This window comes from Episyrphus balteatus, chromosome 3, assembly GCF_945859705.1.
Source record: "Episyrphus balteatus chromosome 3, idEpiBalt1.1, whole genome shotgun sequence".
Lineage (NCBI taxonomy): Eukaryota > Metazoa > Arthropoda > Insecta > Diptera > Syrphidae > Episyrphus > Episyrphus balteatus.
The window spans coordinates 22935090-22951156 of NC_079136.1; the positions used below are offsets into that span (position 1 = coordinate 22935090).

At 28.0% G+C, this 16067-nt stretch overlaps 1 protein-coding gene across 8 annotated transcripts in view; it reads right to left on the bottom strand.

The window, feature by feature from the left end:
* Window positions 1-16067, bottom strand: part of LOC129916474 (sex determination protein fruitless) — a 124684-nt gene that overhangs the window by 44728 nt on the left and 63889 nt on the right. The window lies entirely within an intron of this gene.

The window sequence follows — 16067 nt, forward strand, 5'->3', positions numbered from 1 at the left end:
ATTTTTAAAATCATTTTTATATGAAGCTAGCAGGTTTTTATTCTGAGCCTACGAAAGAAGGATTTGAATTGAAAAGGGGTGAATTTCAGTTCCAAATTCATGAATTTAATTCACAAAATGGTCAATTTTGAAAAAAAAAAAATCAACGAAAATGATAAACTTAGTTTGAAAAAAAAAACTGTGATTGTTAAGATTAGTAGGTTCGAACTTTTTTAAAATGTCTGATTTTCTCGTAAATTTTTTTTACTGATTTTTTACTAAGAAGAACTTTTCTGTTTGCATAGCACTCATTTTGAATTCTATTAGTTTTGTTTAATGAGCCAAAACATCATTCATGAGGATTAAATGACCCTGTTTGAAACAGGTCAGAACAGTATTTTCTGTCTTTGCTTTTAAGTCAGAACAGACTAGAATAGATTTGTGAAAACTATCAAATGTGTTTGTTGTTGTATTTTTTGTTAAGTTTTTAATCAAATTATTCTGTGCTGCCCTGACCCATTCTCCTTTTTGACGCTATCGGTTTGCAATTTCTTATGCAGAAATAACGTTCCTAAAATTCAAAACCTTTCTTTTTAAGCATTAATCGGGTACAAAATTATTTTTCTTACTATTTAGATCACACAATCTCTGACAACTGGCTAACAACAAAACAAATTATTTTCAAGAAGTCAAATCCCAATTCTTCTTCAATAACTCTATTATTATAAAATAAATCATTCAAAAACACCTTTATCATTAATAAGTTAGATAACTAATTTCAATAATATATTTTCCAACTTTGTCGTTACTTCTTTGTTATAGTTTGTAACTGATGCGAAACAAAAGAAAACTAAAATACTAAACAGTAAATAAACAAATTATGCAAATATTATGCTCAAAAGCTAAGAATAACTTGAAATCAATATCAGATGTTACAAAAAGTTGTCTTCCGAATTTGCTATAGATCTATTATTGAATATTAATGTTTGCTATGTTAAAATTTATTTCCATCTTTTCTGGAGATTCAGACTTTGTTAGCTTAGGCAGTAAGTTTTACGATAGAAGAATAAAATTTGAAAATAAAGCTGTATAAAAAACAGCTAGGTGGTACCCTACACATTTTGTATATTTCTCCTTGTTGCCTACTCGTAAGAAAGGATGCAAAGTGTGAACTTCCTTGCAACAAGGATTATTGTATACAAAATAAAACTTTTTAAATAATTTGAATATACACTTTAGAAAAGTTACATCTGGAATAACAATTCTTTGTAATATTTTGATTCAATATAGATACTCAAGGCACGAGTAAAAAAAAGAGTTTGTATCTTCTCTAGAGAGTAAAATAGAATTAAGGTAAGAAGTCAAGAACTTTGTAAGCAACACTTTGGAAAACATGTGTGATTTTTGAACTCAAAAGCTTTCTTTTTCACAAGGTGTTTTTGTTTAGACTGATTTTTGTTAATTTTTTTTTCTCAAACAACAAAAAAACTTATCCGTTTACTCGATATCACAAATGAAAAAATGCTAAATATCTCAAATACTTATTTTTTTAATTGCTTTTGAAATATAATTGCGACAAGTTACAAAAGGTAACACACCTTGCATGTATAAAAGAGTCTCAAGCAATTCTCATAAAACATAATCATCTCTATATCTCTCAAAATACTAAATGTAAACTGATCATATCTTAATCACATACTAATCAAAAAAGATAAAAGAGTATCATTTAAAAAACAATTAAGACAAAACGACAAAGATGACACAAACACTAGCAATGATTTTTGATAAACAAGCTTCAAAGTAAAAGGAAACATGCTGCTGTTTTTTTGCTGACTTGCCGCCATTTCTGCTTGTCTGCATGTTCTACCAACAACAACAACAAAAACAACTACCATAATACCTAATCATCCTTAGGAACATTTAAATCGCGTGACTGCAACTCATTGCCTATACTTTATACGAGTATGTTGAAGAAAAGAAGACAAAGTTTTATAAAAAGAATGTGACAGCAAGTGAGGCGTTAAATTGAATTTAATTGTGTGTTTATTTGCTGAATGAATATTGCTGGTTGAATTTCACAAGTTAGAACTAGAGAAGTGAGAATGATTTGACCTAGTTGCGAATAAGTTTATTTTTTTTTCTGTGAAGTACAAGTAAGAGCTAAAGTAGAGTAAAGAGAGAGGTAACTACTGAAATGACATAGGTATTGGAATGATTTTTCGTTATAAGATTTGATTAATTAAGCAAGTTGAGGCAAATTTAATTAATTGAAAAGTTAAAAAAGTTAAAAAGTTCAGTAAGACAGTGAGTAACGATGAATAAATGATGATAATAATAACTTGAATAAAGAAGGTTCAAGAGGATTTAAAAGAAAGTTTTAAACTACTTGTTAGAAGTGAATCGATTAATATCTTAAAGTCTTATTTAAGTAAATAAAATCTGAAGGAAGAAGGTAGGTATTACTTCGTTTTATTATAACAGCATCCGGTGTACAATCTGTAAAGAGGAAGTACATAGTTCGAAGATAATATCAGAAGGTTTATTGAAAGGTGTTTAGTAAAAAATGTTTACTTTTATTTAACGGGTTACTTGTTTCGTAAAAAGACGAATATTTAATTTCAATTCGTAACCAGATAAAGTTATAACTTAGGTGCAAAGGAATAAGTTTGTAATTCTAATTTTCTTCTATTTCAATACTTTTTATTACATTTTAATATTTTGCATTTGAAACTAATACATATTAAATTTTTGTATTTGAAATTAATAAAAAAAATTATTATAAAAAAATTAATATTAAAAACTAATAATTTTTGTTTTGAAAAAGCCCTAATTCCAATGGTTGTATTAAAAACTACGAGAGAATTATTGACCGTATATACTTTATCTAAGGACTTCATAAATTGAAGCCAAATCAGAAGGGATAGATAATTCCTTGTTTCCTTTTGTGATAATTTAGCACTAATTTTGCAAACTTGAAATATGTGGTCATTCCAACGAACGAACAAAATAATAATTCAGTGGATTAGAAATTTTGGATAGGTCATTTATGAATAAAAAAAATAGAATTGGAGACATAACAGAACCCTGAAGAAGTACACCAGCATTTATTTAGTGAATATCAAATTTAAAACTATACAACACAACTTGTATCGAACGACCAGATAGGTTTTACTAATCCAACTGAAAAGGAATTCATAGATACCAAAAGCACGCATATAAAAAAGCCTTATGCCAAACCCTATGAAGTGCTTTGAAAATATCAAGCGCAATAATTCTTCTTTCTCCAAAGCAGTGTAAAGATTTGTTCCTCTATTCAGTGAGATATTGGATCTATTGGTACAAAAGGTTAGGTAAGGAAGCGCATGCAAAATCCAGAGGATGTTGCTTACAAAAAGGAATATTGGTCTATTGCGATCCTCAGGGATGCTCTCAATAAAATGGTTTGTGTAGACTGGCCTGTTCTTTCTATGAATTTCCTCATATTTGCCATTGAGAACTGTGTTAAATTGTCTTTAAAAACACTGTTTCTAAGTAACGGACCTGGTGAAGATACTAAATATCTGCAGTCACCAGATGTATTGATCTTATGCAAGTGATTTTAAATTTAATTAATCATTATTATTCAATTCTTGTATTTTAAGATCTCAGAGATTTCTAATATTATTATTTCTGTACTTGAAAATTCACATTTCTTTCAAAATCTTCAAAGAATTAAATGTCTCATTGAGCGACGGAGCTTTGTTCGCTTTAGAAAAAAATCTACGATCGATTTTCAAACACTTGAAGGTAATTTTTTTCGATTTAGATCTTCTTTATAAGTTTTTTTTTTTAAATTAACAGAATATTCTTCGCAGCATGTGTGAAAAGAAAATATGTAACCAAAATAAGCAACAATACTTTCGACTGTGTTAAACAATATTTGCTGCAATATCATGTCTCCCTTCAGTATTTATTCTAAATTCAAGTTTCAAGTACCAGCAAAAACACTAACTAACAACCTAACAAACTATGTAAGTTATAAAATAAATCATATTAACAAAATTGCAATAAAATTTATTCAAGTGCTTTGAAAATGTTGTCTCACAAACTGACCTATGTCAACCCAGTTAACATAAATACTATCCATTGCATTTTCTATAAAATGCACTAATAAATTTATACAACTTATTCATTTATCAATTCTCGTTTGAAAAGTTAAACAAAAACAAATGAAAAAAAAAAAATTATTATTAACTCATCTAATAAAAATACTCCGTATAATTGAGTAAACACGGCTGAATGAATAGTTCAATCACATTCACATGCATTAATAAACTGCACATTGACTGCAATATTGAAAGTGAAACTGATCGTTCTCGCGCTGCGCTGTTTTCGTTCGTTCTGATGACCATGTCATTCACAACCCTACGTCATTCTCAACTCAATACTCTAATATTATAAAATACCTACATATATAATTTTCAATTCAAACTACAACAACGACACAAAAAAATTATTATACACGCGCATAACTCTATAATGGCAGCTTTTTTGCAAATTAACCAAAAAAAAAAAAAAAATTAATCGGTACTCTTAACCAAATAAATAATAATAATAATAATAATAAAACGAACATTGTATAACATGTGAGTGGTTTTAAATTTAGATTTTTCACACACCCCAACCCCTCCCCCTGGTTTCTATATGAAAAGATCGTAATGGGGCGGTGCGCGCGAGGTAATAGCAGTAGCGGCCGCAGTGAGCGAAAGTTTTCTATCTCCCGTACAATTTGTATTGGTATTTGTGACCGGCAATGGCGGCAAAATAAACTTAATTCAGGGTGTATTTGTGTATATTATCTCACAAGAATACTGACTTTTGTCAGAGCTTTTTTTTCTCTATAGAAATAGTTGCTTTATATTTTTTTTTATATGAAAAAAAGCGGGACGCGCTATGCGTCGTTGTCGTCGTCGTCTTTTCTGTTATCGGACAAATTTTAAGCGAAAGTGAAAAAAAAGAGATACATATTTATTTTATTTGTATCTCTCTGATTCTGATGTAATTTCAAAGCTTATCAGAGATACACTTCTATGGCAACAACAATTTGTATTTTTTATTGCATGCAATCAGTTGAAGTTAGTTTTTGTTTTTTTTTTTTTTTAAGTTTTACAAAGTAATCACGTCATGTAGTAATTTTTATCCCAGACTTTTAAAAGAAGTAGTAGAAACTAAAGATTTTTGTTAGTTCCAAAAACTTTTTAACTTTTAATCAACCAATCCTTGATAAGATGAATTATTTTGAGTATTGCAAGATTATATTTTGTGGTAAAAAAAAACTGGAAAAGCAGACTTTTGTTTTTCGTAATTTAACAAACAATTTTTTTTACAAGCGTGTTGTGTTTTTTACGATTTAATTGAAGGGAAAACCCCCGAAATCAGGTATTTTTTTTTTAATTGAAAAAAAGGCTAAACCTTAATCTTTGACTTTTAAATAAGAGACAGATTTTGAGTTAAGATAAAAACGAAATCAAGAAAATGAAGCCATTTTTTCGAGTGTTTTTTAAGATTATCACAAAATTTATAAAAGACACTTCTAACGCACACGGGATATAATTGATAAGCATCAAATCGAAAAATCTTGGCAGTGTGATTTTTTGTTTTTTTTTTGGTATTTTTGTTAAATTTTTATCGCACTCTTTTATTTTTATTTTTCAAAAGTAAAGAATATTAATAAAAATTATATATTATATTATTATATACTTCAATTTATTTTTCAAAATGACAGGTTTTCGGCAAATGACATTCTGCATCATTTCAAAATTAAACTTTGGTACTGCGGAGGAGTCCATTTTGAACAATCGGTGTTAGCAATTGAAGTTCAGTGAAAGAACTCCTCCAGTAATATAAAAATTCTGAAAAATACTTTTATTAAAAAATATGTTTTTAAAAGTGGGATTTCTTTAGAAATTCAAAATGGTATAGATCCATTAGTCATGAATTACTTTGTATTGATTGTACAACAGGATTTTGATTACTTTATCACGAAAGAGCGTGATTTTACAGCACACGCGTTTAAGTGTTTGAAGTTATTTTTGATGGGTTTTAATAAGCAAAATTTTCACATTTTGAACAGAGATTGTCTGAAGATTTGTAATTATGAAAAAGGATGAAAAAACTCTGTTTTTTTTTTTTATTAGAAAAACTTTAAAAATACGTAGTCGATCATAGTTTAAATTGGCGCCCGGGAAAATTTCTTTTTTTTTTCTTCACTAAATTTAAATCTCATGAAAAATGTTTACATTCAACATCAAAGCACAAGTGACATCTGTTATTTAAAGTAAGGCAGATAGATGGCACTTTAAATACACCTCAAATGCCATTTCATAACATTCCCACACTCTAATCTATTAAAGGAATTTAGTTAACAAAATATAAAACGCAAATTTGGCAAACCACCATCACTTCATACTACATGATGATGGCTTAAATATCCATTTCACTATATGCCGCAGGCAGATGCATGCAGTCACAGAAAGGAAGTGGTCGATTGTATGTGAACATGCATCATATACTACACATCAGTAAAATACGAAATAGTCACTCAAATATCATTTGATTGTCACATCAAGTGTAGAAATTGATATACGGTGTAGTATAGTGCATATTCGTTGTAAAATTTATAGTAAATGCCAGCATAATGAGAGAATAGAATATATGTATGCTTGTCCCTATATAATATATCTATATCGCCTGTAGTTGATATATATTCAATGATTTGTGTTTGCAATCGAATGATCAAGTATAAACAAAACAATTTGTCATGTGAAATGTGATTGAAAGCAATTGTTGTTGTTGTTGTTTTGAAATAAACAAATCAGTTTGAAACTTATTTTGGCAATATAATATTGTCTATCTCTGCATAAAATGCAGAGAATATTGTTTAGGATTTGAGAATATAGAATCAGATTGTTTGGGATTTTGAAAATTAGTTAAATTAAGGGCTGTTAATTTGCAAAATAAGGCAATTAACACTTTTGACATAATTAGAACTTTGGTTTAGGAAGACTATGAAGATTTTAATAGAAATGTTATTTTTGAAATACCTTTTTTTTTTTTACAGATTTCAAGTTTCTAAGTCAAAAGTTATCAATAACTTATTTGTTATGAAAAAAAATCTATTAATTTTTTTTTATTTAAATCTACTTGTTGAGTTTTCTTCTTTTACCATTTAGAAACAACCCAACAAAGACCTTTACTTTTTTTACAATTTTTATGTAAGAGTTGAAGAAAAGAAAAAAAAATACGCATACGCCCGAGTGACCCTTGTTTGAAAACTTTTAATGTTTTTACTTTTACTGTAAATATTGATTATTTACTCTGTATATTAACTTATATTAGCCATTTTTTATATATACAACAACAATTGATTACTTTTACTTATTTATTAATAATCCTCATTGTTAAAGGGTCAAAAATGTATAAGTTTAGAAAATATTTTTCTCTGTAAGACAACAAATAAAAAACTTTCGTTAATCTTTAACAATCATTTGTTCTTGTTTCCGGTGCTAAATTTTACTGAGCTTAGAACTGAGTTACCAATAAAACATGGCTATTGTAGCAACTAGGTCAAACAAATTGTTTTAATGATTTTATTTGGAAACAAAAATATTTTTAATATTTACTTTTTGAAACAAACTGTTGAAACTGTTTTTTTTTTTTTTTGACAAAATAATGACCAAAATTCAAAGGCCTTATGATTTTATTAGTTAAATTAACAAAATCAATTAAACAAAATCTATGAAAATTACGAAACTAATTGTGACTATAGACTCAAAATAATTTTTTCAAACCTGCAGAAAAAAACAAGTGAAAGGGATAATTTTGTGACACTAGGAAGAGTTATCAACGGTTATATTCAGATTTTATGTCGTCAAAAGACGCCACCGGTAAGAGTTTCCAAAACTCAATATGATTTAAAAGAATGGCATTTCTTCAAATTTTTGGATAGATGAATATTAAATTTTCATGTCTTTTAGACGTGATTTAAAAAAAAAAAATGGATAGCAAGATTAAAAACAAAAAATGAAATAAAGAAAATTAGCAAAGCACCTGAGATAACAGTTCAAAGCTTAAAACACCTACAACTACATACACATATGTGTATTTACACATATAAATAAAAAAGTGCAAGTCACTTTGCTTCAGCCAATTTTTATAAGCATAGAAAAAAAAAAAAAATGATTTCGTGGTACACTCTGGCGTATACGTACTTTTTTTTTTATAAAATTGCAAGTTTAGCAGTTACGTGTATTAAAGAAATATAATCAAATATCTTATGTAAATAAAGAATGCCAACGCAAGTAGTGGATTCTGTATGCCTCTCGGTCATACAAACTTGAGTTATATTTTCCGCTATATTTTTCAAACTCGTTTAAACGTTTTAAAATTTCCTTTGGGTTTCATTGTTTCAACAACATTCTACCTAATAAAAAGTAAAAAGAAAAAATACAAAAACTCTTTTTTGAAACATTCATTTAGTAGCTTAGGGCAGAAAAGGATTTATATTTATTTCCGTCAAAAATTAGTAAAAAAAAATTGTGTGGGAAACTTGTTTCGAACATATTCTGTTTGATCTTCTTAAGCGTAATACATGAGTAATGAGTATGAGAACACCCTTTTTTTCAAACGCAAACAAAACATAGTACCTGCATTTCCAAGTAAAACAGACGGATGGTCATCCTAATAATATTCCGTATATGCCCCTTAAAGTGTTCTTACAATCAAAGTAATTTATAGAAAATTCATTTCTATAACTACATTCAATTGGTTTTCTCATGTTTGCTTAGCCTAGAATCGCACAAAAACTAAAATAAACAAATATTATACAAAATGCCCAATGAGGTTATTTCTTGTTGTATATAATTTTTCTGTTCCTTTAAGTTTTATCTACGCAGCAAATGCTTTCCAAATATTATTATGCAGCTTGAAAGAAGATGAATGTCTAGCAAAGTCTAATAACAAAATCCAAACACAAAAACACGTGTACAATATCGACCCATAAAAGAACATTATTTAAACAAACAAACAAAATTATTAAAATTATATTCTTGTTCTCGAGAGAGAGAACGAATCCGGGGAATCCAGGTGCAAACACGCACAATTGACATAATCGGAAAAAAAGACAACCAAAAATATACAAAAAAAAAAAAAAAAATAAAAATAAAAAAAAAAAAAAACAAAAATGAAAAGTAAAAGTAAAAAAAAGGGGCAACGTGAGAATCACATTCATAAAACGAAAATATTAAACAGTAATTTAATAATATTATTCAAAAAGTGCGACGCAAAGCGGTATAGTGGTAGCGGCAGCGGCAACAGGCAAAGTATCAACGGTCATTGAACTCTCGCTTTGTGAAATGTATCTAATGGCCTAGTTGAGGTAGGCAGCGGTTTTGTAGATATATTTTTTCTTATACATTCATATAAGTAGTTATAAGGCAAATAAACGTAGGTGTGCGTATTATAGAACAACAATAATACACGACTCTATCTATACACAATTCTTTATCTAAAAATATGAGGGGGCATCAATTGTGCGTGTGAGGTGTTCTTTTTTTTTGTTTTAATTTTACCTACTTACTTGAGTATTGGTATTTAAAGGCCTATAGTTGTGCGTTAAATTGTAAATACAAAAATGTAGGAACCTCCTTTTTTAAAGCTTTGTTAAAAAATAAAAAAAAAACAGAATTTAAAAAGACATCAATATTGTGCGTGCGATGTTTTTTTCACTTGCGATAAAGGTTATTTAAGGGTAAGTTATGGGTGGGAATAAATACAAAAAAAAAAACATGGCGTTAAAAAAAAACAGATGGAAATGTGTTGTTTATTGTTTGAACGCCACTGTTTTGTCTTGTTCTATTTATGATCTCTTTAAAAATCAACTTCTGGATTGGTTTTATTCAAAATTATAGTGTTAAGACGAGGAAACATTTTTTTAATGAATAGAATGAAAATAAAGGTATAAAGAATTTCTGTAGAATATTGTATTATCGCCCTTATTTCTAAAATTATGTAACTATATCAATTTTAAAAACTAATGAATTAAGAGGATAAATAGGTTTTACACTACCCTTAGAAGTTTAACAGTTTTTTTTTTTTTGATAAGTTGAAGTGAAACCTTAAAAAATCATTTTTTTATATTCTATCACCTTTGAATACATTTTTACTTGCTCTATAGGGCAAGTATTGGTTTCGTGTCAAAAAAATAATTCGAGGTTTTAATCAAAACTAACATTACGATAATGGAGAAGTCTGAAAAAGTGGTTTTCGTCATGACGTCCGTCGGTCTGTGCGTCGGTGCGTCTGTGCGTCTGTGCGTCTGTGCGTCGTCAAAAAAAGGTGTACAAGAAGCTGCAGCCTAAACAGGTGGACGAATTTTCTTGAAATTTGGTACAGATGATTATTTTGTAATTTCCAAGGTTTGTTTTTTTTTGTTTTTTAATATCTCGCCTAGAACGTATACCTCCCATACAAACTTTTCGAGGTTTTGCAATTTTCTCGAAAACGGCTCTAACGATTTTGATTAAATTTGACACAAGTAATGCTGTACGTATATCTAATATAACTGCGTTTTTAGTTTTTCTCAAAAAATACGGATAGTGGAAATATGACAATTTCTTTTTTTTTCAATCGCTAATGTCGGCTCTTCCCGTGTATCGTTAATGAGTTATTGCAATTTTCTCGAAAACGACTCTAACGATTTCGATTAAATTTGGTATTCGTTATAGTCTTAATGAGTCTAACAAAACTGCGTTTTTAGTTTTTCACAAAAATTTCCTAGAACGGTATGGCGTTGCCGTTTTCTGCCAAATTGATGTATTTTTTAGTTAATGTCGTATATTTCATCAAAGGCAAAGCCAATTTTATTCAAAATTTGCAGACAGATATTTCTTGTCATTTAGAAGTGTAAAATGTAAAAAAAAATCTTAAAAGTTTTGAAAAAAAAAAAAAAATTAAATGGAATTTTTTTACTTTTATTTTTTTTTCAAAATTTAACGAAAATCTTTAATTTCCAATAGTTATTTAAGATATAGATACTTTGAACTACAAGAGCAAGTACGTGCGGCTCCAGTCGTGCATTTTATTTTTTATGACAACTTATAATAAATTTTATTTCATCTGAAAAGCTTATTGTTTCACCTCAAAATATTTATATCGACCATGATGTCTACCTATACAACTGCAAAATAAACTAGAATTTTTTAAACCCAATCAGTTTTCATCAAAAAAGGAAAAAAATCAATCTTTTTTCTCTTCTAACACAATTAAATGCATTTTTTTTACATGAAAACATATAATAAATTTTATATCATCTGAAAGTTTATTATTTCACCTTTTATATGACGTTTCAATTATATTTCTACCATGCCTACAAAAAAAGGAAGAATTTTTTAAAGCCAACCATGTCGAAACTTCAAACTAAGATTACGGTACTTTCTACACTGGTGGCTGGTCATCGGCAACAAATATCCACAGGTGTTTTGAGGTATTTTTAAAGTTGTTCAATTTAAGATTGTGTAACTTCTAGAGGACGTACCTTTATGTGTGATTTTATGTGCTTTAGATCAAAAGATATAACGTGTTTAGGAAAAGAACATTCACTGTTATCTCAGGGTTTTGAATATGAAATTAATTTAAATTTTGCACAATTATGGTTTATTTAACTACCTATCTAGAAGAATAAAGTACAAAATTCGTAATACTAATAAAATTTTATTAAAAAAAAGCAAGTATCTCCAATTACAGCAAGTACTTTCGACCTGTTTGTACAGTTTATTGATTTTAAGTTACGATCCGCTACATCATTATTGGTACTTGATGTCCATAAAGTTACACCGGTACATATTTTTTCTTAGCTTCTCTAACGTAAAGTGTAACAAAAAATTATTGGATAGGAAATCTTTATTGTTAAATGAGACACGAGGCAAGAAAAATAGTTATTGTAAATTTTAACTCTTTTTTTCTGTCCTAAAAAAGTCTAATATTTCATTATCTACGCACGAAAATTTTGTTTTGTATTTTTTTTTTTTTAGTTTTTGTTGCCATACGAAAAAAAAAACGTTTGTAAATGATTAAAACAAGCTGATGTCATTTTTTTTGCCTGTAAGTTCTGACATACTTGTAATATCTTTCACTGCTCCTACGCACAAAATTCATGAAGCTTTTGCGATAGGTAGGTACCTACAACAAAGTACAACTTGTAGCTATGTCTGTTTTTTTTTTTGTGTGTTTATTATTGAAGCGTTACAATGTAGGTACGTAACCTATAAAAGCAAACAATTCATTTGTCACCCGTGGGCGATAGTTGAGTTAGAAAAAAAAAGAAACAGTTTATCTTTTTAGCCCTATTCGCTTTTAGCAACAGGCAATGTGAAAAGTTAACGAGTAACAAATAAAAATAAAATGGTTTAAGTATTTTGAATTTGTTTATAAGGGTTAGACATTTACATAATTGATTATCGTGAGTAAGTACTTAAGTGGAATTTTTAGGAAATTTTTGTTTTTTTTTGTTTGCCGTTTCTGAGAAGATTTAAGTAGTATCAGATGTGAATACTTTAAGTATTTATTATCATAAAGAATTTATTATTTTTATACATAAATCAGTTGTACCTTTCGAAATAATAGTTGCCTGTTACTTGACGAATATATTTTATACACTCTTTCCAAATGTGCACTTTCAAAAGTTTACTCTGAATAACTTTCAATTTCCATTATGTTCAAAAAATTTACAAGAAGATTTGTCTCAGAAAGCGTCTTTCGGTAATTTGGCATCCTCTATCTTCTCGAGCATTAACCACAGAGCATCATACCTATGACATTAAATGTTCAAAATTCTTTTTTCTTTCAGAATTCCTATCATCTAAAGGAATTGCAGTAAATTGATTTGAAATCATTGTTGAGGGGATCGGTAGGAAAGGTAATGTAAGAAACAATAAAATTCAAAGAAAGTTCGTCTTACAACAATTTTTTGTAAATACTATGGACAGAAAAGTTTCCACATACCTGAAAGTTCAAGCCTAAACAGCCAAGGCAACTGAAGACCTAAAGTCTTGTTATAAATAATTTCTCTTTTTTTTGTAGCCAAAACTTTTTAAACTTCATAATTCAAATTTATATTGGTGGGAAACCTGTCAAAAACAATAAGTCTTACCGAATTTTTAAGTTGTAATAATAGCTTGTTTGGAAAAGTAAATTTTTTGTTTCAAATAAAATAATTTTACAATTGTTCCTAACTTCGTGACCTTCCTTTCTAAAACATGAAATTGATATTATAAAAAAGTTATTAAAAGGGACTCTGAAAATGTTTTTTTTTTACCTAGATTTTACTTGAAGTTTAAAATTAAAATGTGTTGCCATAAATTTGTACATATTACCAGTATATTGATATTTTCAATTTATTTTAAAGAACTGTCAAAATTTTTGTTTGCACCCGCTCGTCAATCAATTAAAACATTACACTTATAATAAGCCCCACAAAACCTCAAATTTTGTTTCAGTACTCATTTCGATTAATTTTTTGGGTGAACAATTAAAAATATGTGAAGCATTTAAAATGAAATGCACTCATCACAGTTAAGTACATTCATTCATAAAGCTAAAGCTTAAATAAATTCTTCACAAATACGAGAAATAAAAATTTCTAACTGCAAGTGCCAATATGTTATTTTTCATTTATTTATTTTTTTTTTTTTTGTTTTAAAATCATCAACAAGAGCCAAATGTTTCTCATATAACATTATTTAGAGACAACAGCACTTAATGTATTCTATTTTATTATCAAAATAATGCAACGTATTAGGTACATTTGCAATTTAATAATTGTTTACTCTGTGTAAAATGACATCATCATAGAGTGCCAATTAGTGAAGTGTGTTGTTTAGAAAATGCCAATTAAAAAATGTATAAGAATATATTATTTATAAAAAAAATTAATCCTTATTTTAGGGAAGTATTTTTTTTTGAGGTTATGTCAAAATAAATATGTTCTAAAAAAATTTGAATAAATAAACGTACTAAACATACATGAATATTAACGCCACATACAGCTTTGTGGAAACAACTACAATCTAATTTTATGGTGAAATTGTTTTATTGTTTACAACAAGGTTTATACAGGTGTTTTACTCTTAAAACTTCCTTCTTTTCTATCAGTGAAATGTTAATTTCAATAAAATAAGGCCAAGTGATAAACATGCATAATTGAACTAATTTCACTTTTTTAGCGTTTTGTTTAATATAACGAAATCTGCGAAGTGAATTGAATTAGGTCAAAATTTCTAAGAATAAGTTAAAGTTTTTCGGAGATTGTAAAATACGGCTGGAGGATCATTTTACGTGGATTAAATATTTTTGAAAAAACAAAAATGTAAATCTTTTATTTATAAGAACTTATTGTGTTATGTTTCTTTTAATATGTTTGTTCAATCCAATGTACAGAAACTGTTAAAAAAAAAGCAATTGAATTAATAAATAAATTAAAGCAAACATGGTTTTTGATAAATTTGAAATTTTTTCAATAATGTTCCAACAAAAAACACATTTTTGTTAGTAAAAATACTTAAACAGAAAAATTAAATTTCACTGTGCAAATATGTATTCATCAACTATTAATACATGTAGAACAACAACTGGTGCTAGAAAATAAACAAGTTAAACACAATTTTTGTTATAATAAACGGCAGAACTCCATTTTAAGGAAAACCCCATCAAAAATTGGGTATGATTCCGCGTCTTTTTTTTAGTAATATATAATAGGTAAGAACAAATTTTTTTTGTATAATTTATGATTTTTTCTTTATTTAATCATTCGATTTGAACGGTTTTTTGAAGTGAAAACTTCTTTAGTATCGTAGTGATTTGAAACAAGATGAAACGAAAACGCGACACGACTTCAACTTGTTATAACTTTTTTTTTTAATAGATAGATTAATGAAATTTGTACTGTAGATAGGTAATTAAATAAATTATAATTGTACAAAATTTCAAATAATTTCATATTCAAAATTCGGATATAACAGTAAAAAGATGTTCTTTTCTAATACACGTTATATCTTTTGATCTAGTGCACATACAAATTTGATTTAACTTTAATACGCATGCTGATAACATAACCAGCTACCAGTGTAGGAAGTACCGTTACTTCAGTCTGGAAATTCGACATGGTTGACTTTAAAAAATTCTAACTTCTCTTGTAGACATCTTTGAAATAAGATTTACACATCATTATACAAGGTGAAACAATAAGCTTTCACATGGTATAAAATTTTTTATAGGTTGTCAAACAAAAAAATTGATTTAATAGCATGAGAACATAAAAATAAATGTTTTTTTTGCTTTTTGGATGAAATTTCATCGAGTTCAAAAAATTCTAGCTCTTTTTGTAGATGTCTCATAGACTTGATCGATATATATATTTTGAGCTAAGACAATAAGCTTTCAGATGATATAAAATTTATACAGGGTGTCCCAAAAGTAATGGATCAAACGAAATATGCTGATAGGCCAACTTAAGGCCTCTCAGAATTTGGTTATTTGTTCATCCCAAATCCTTACAGTTTTCGATTTAATGCAGTTTTTGTGAAATTTCGAAAAATGCTGACCTTGCAACAGTATTTTGCTTCCTCCGCTCATAATTGATTTTTGTTTTTTACAATTCTTTCACTAAAACATTGCCTAATAATAAGAAATAATTAATTAATCAAATTATTTTTTATTTCATACGCCATTTTGCTGCAAATTAATTAACAGTTCCATGTTTTATAAAAACTCAATTTCTTTCTTTTATTTCAGAACAACAACCTGAAAAAAATTTGTATGGTGTGGCACTGTTTTATTATTTTGAAAACTTGCCGTGTTATTGCAGTTTTCAAAAATGTATAAAAATCTCCAAAGTTGAAATTAGAACGAAAGATATTTTAATTTGAATGCAAAAAAAGAGAAGTTTTCAGAGCAAAATAACAAACAAAAATCGAGGCTTTTGTTCAAAAAGAAATAAACAAACAACAGTCGAGAAAATGTGTTTATTTTTCTTTGTTATTTTTCTCTGAAAAGCC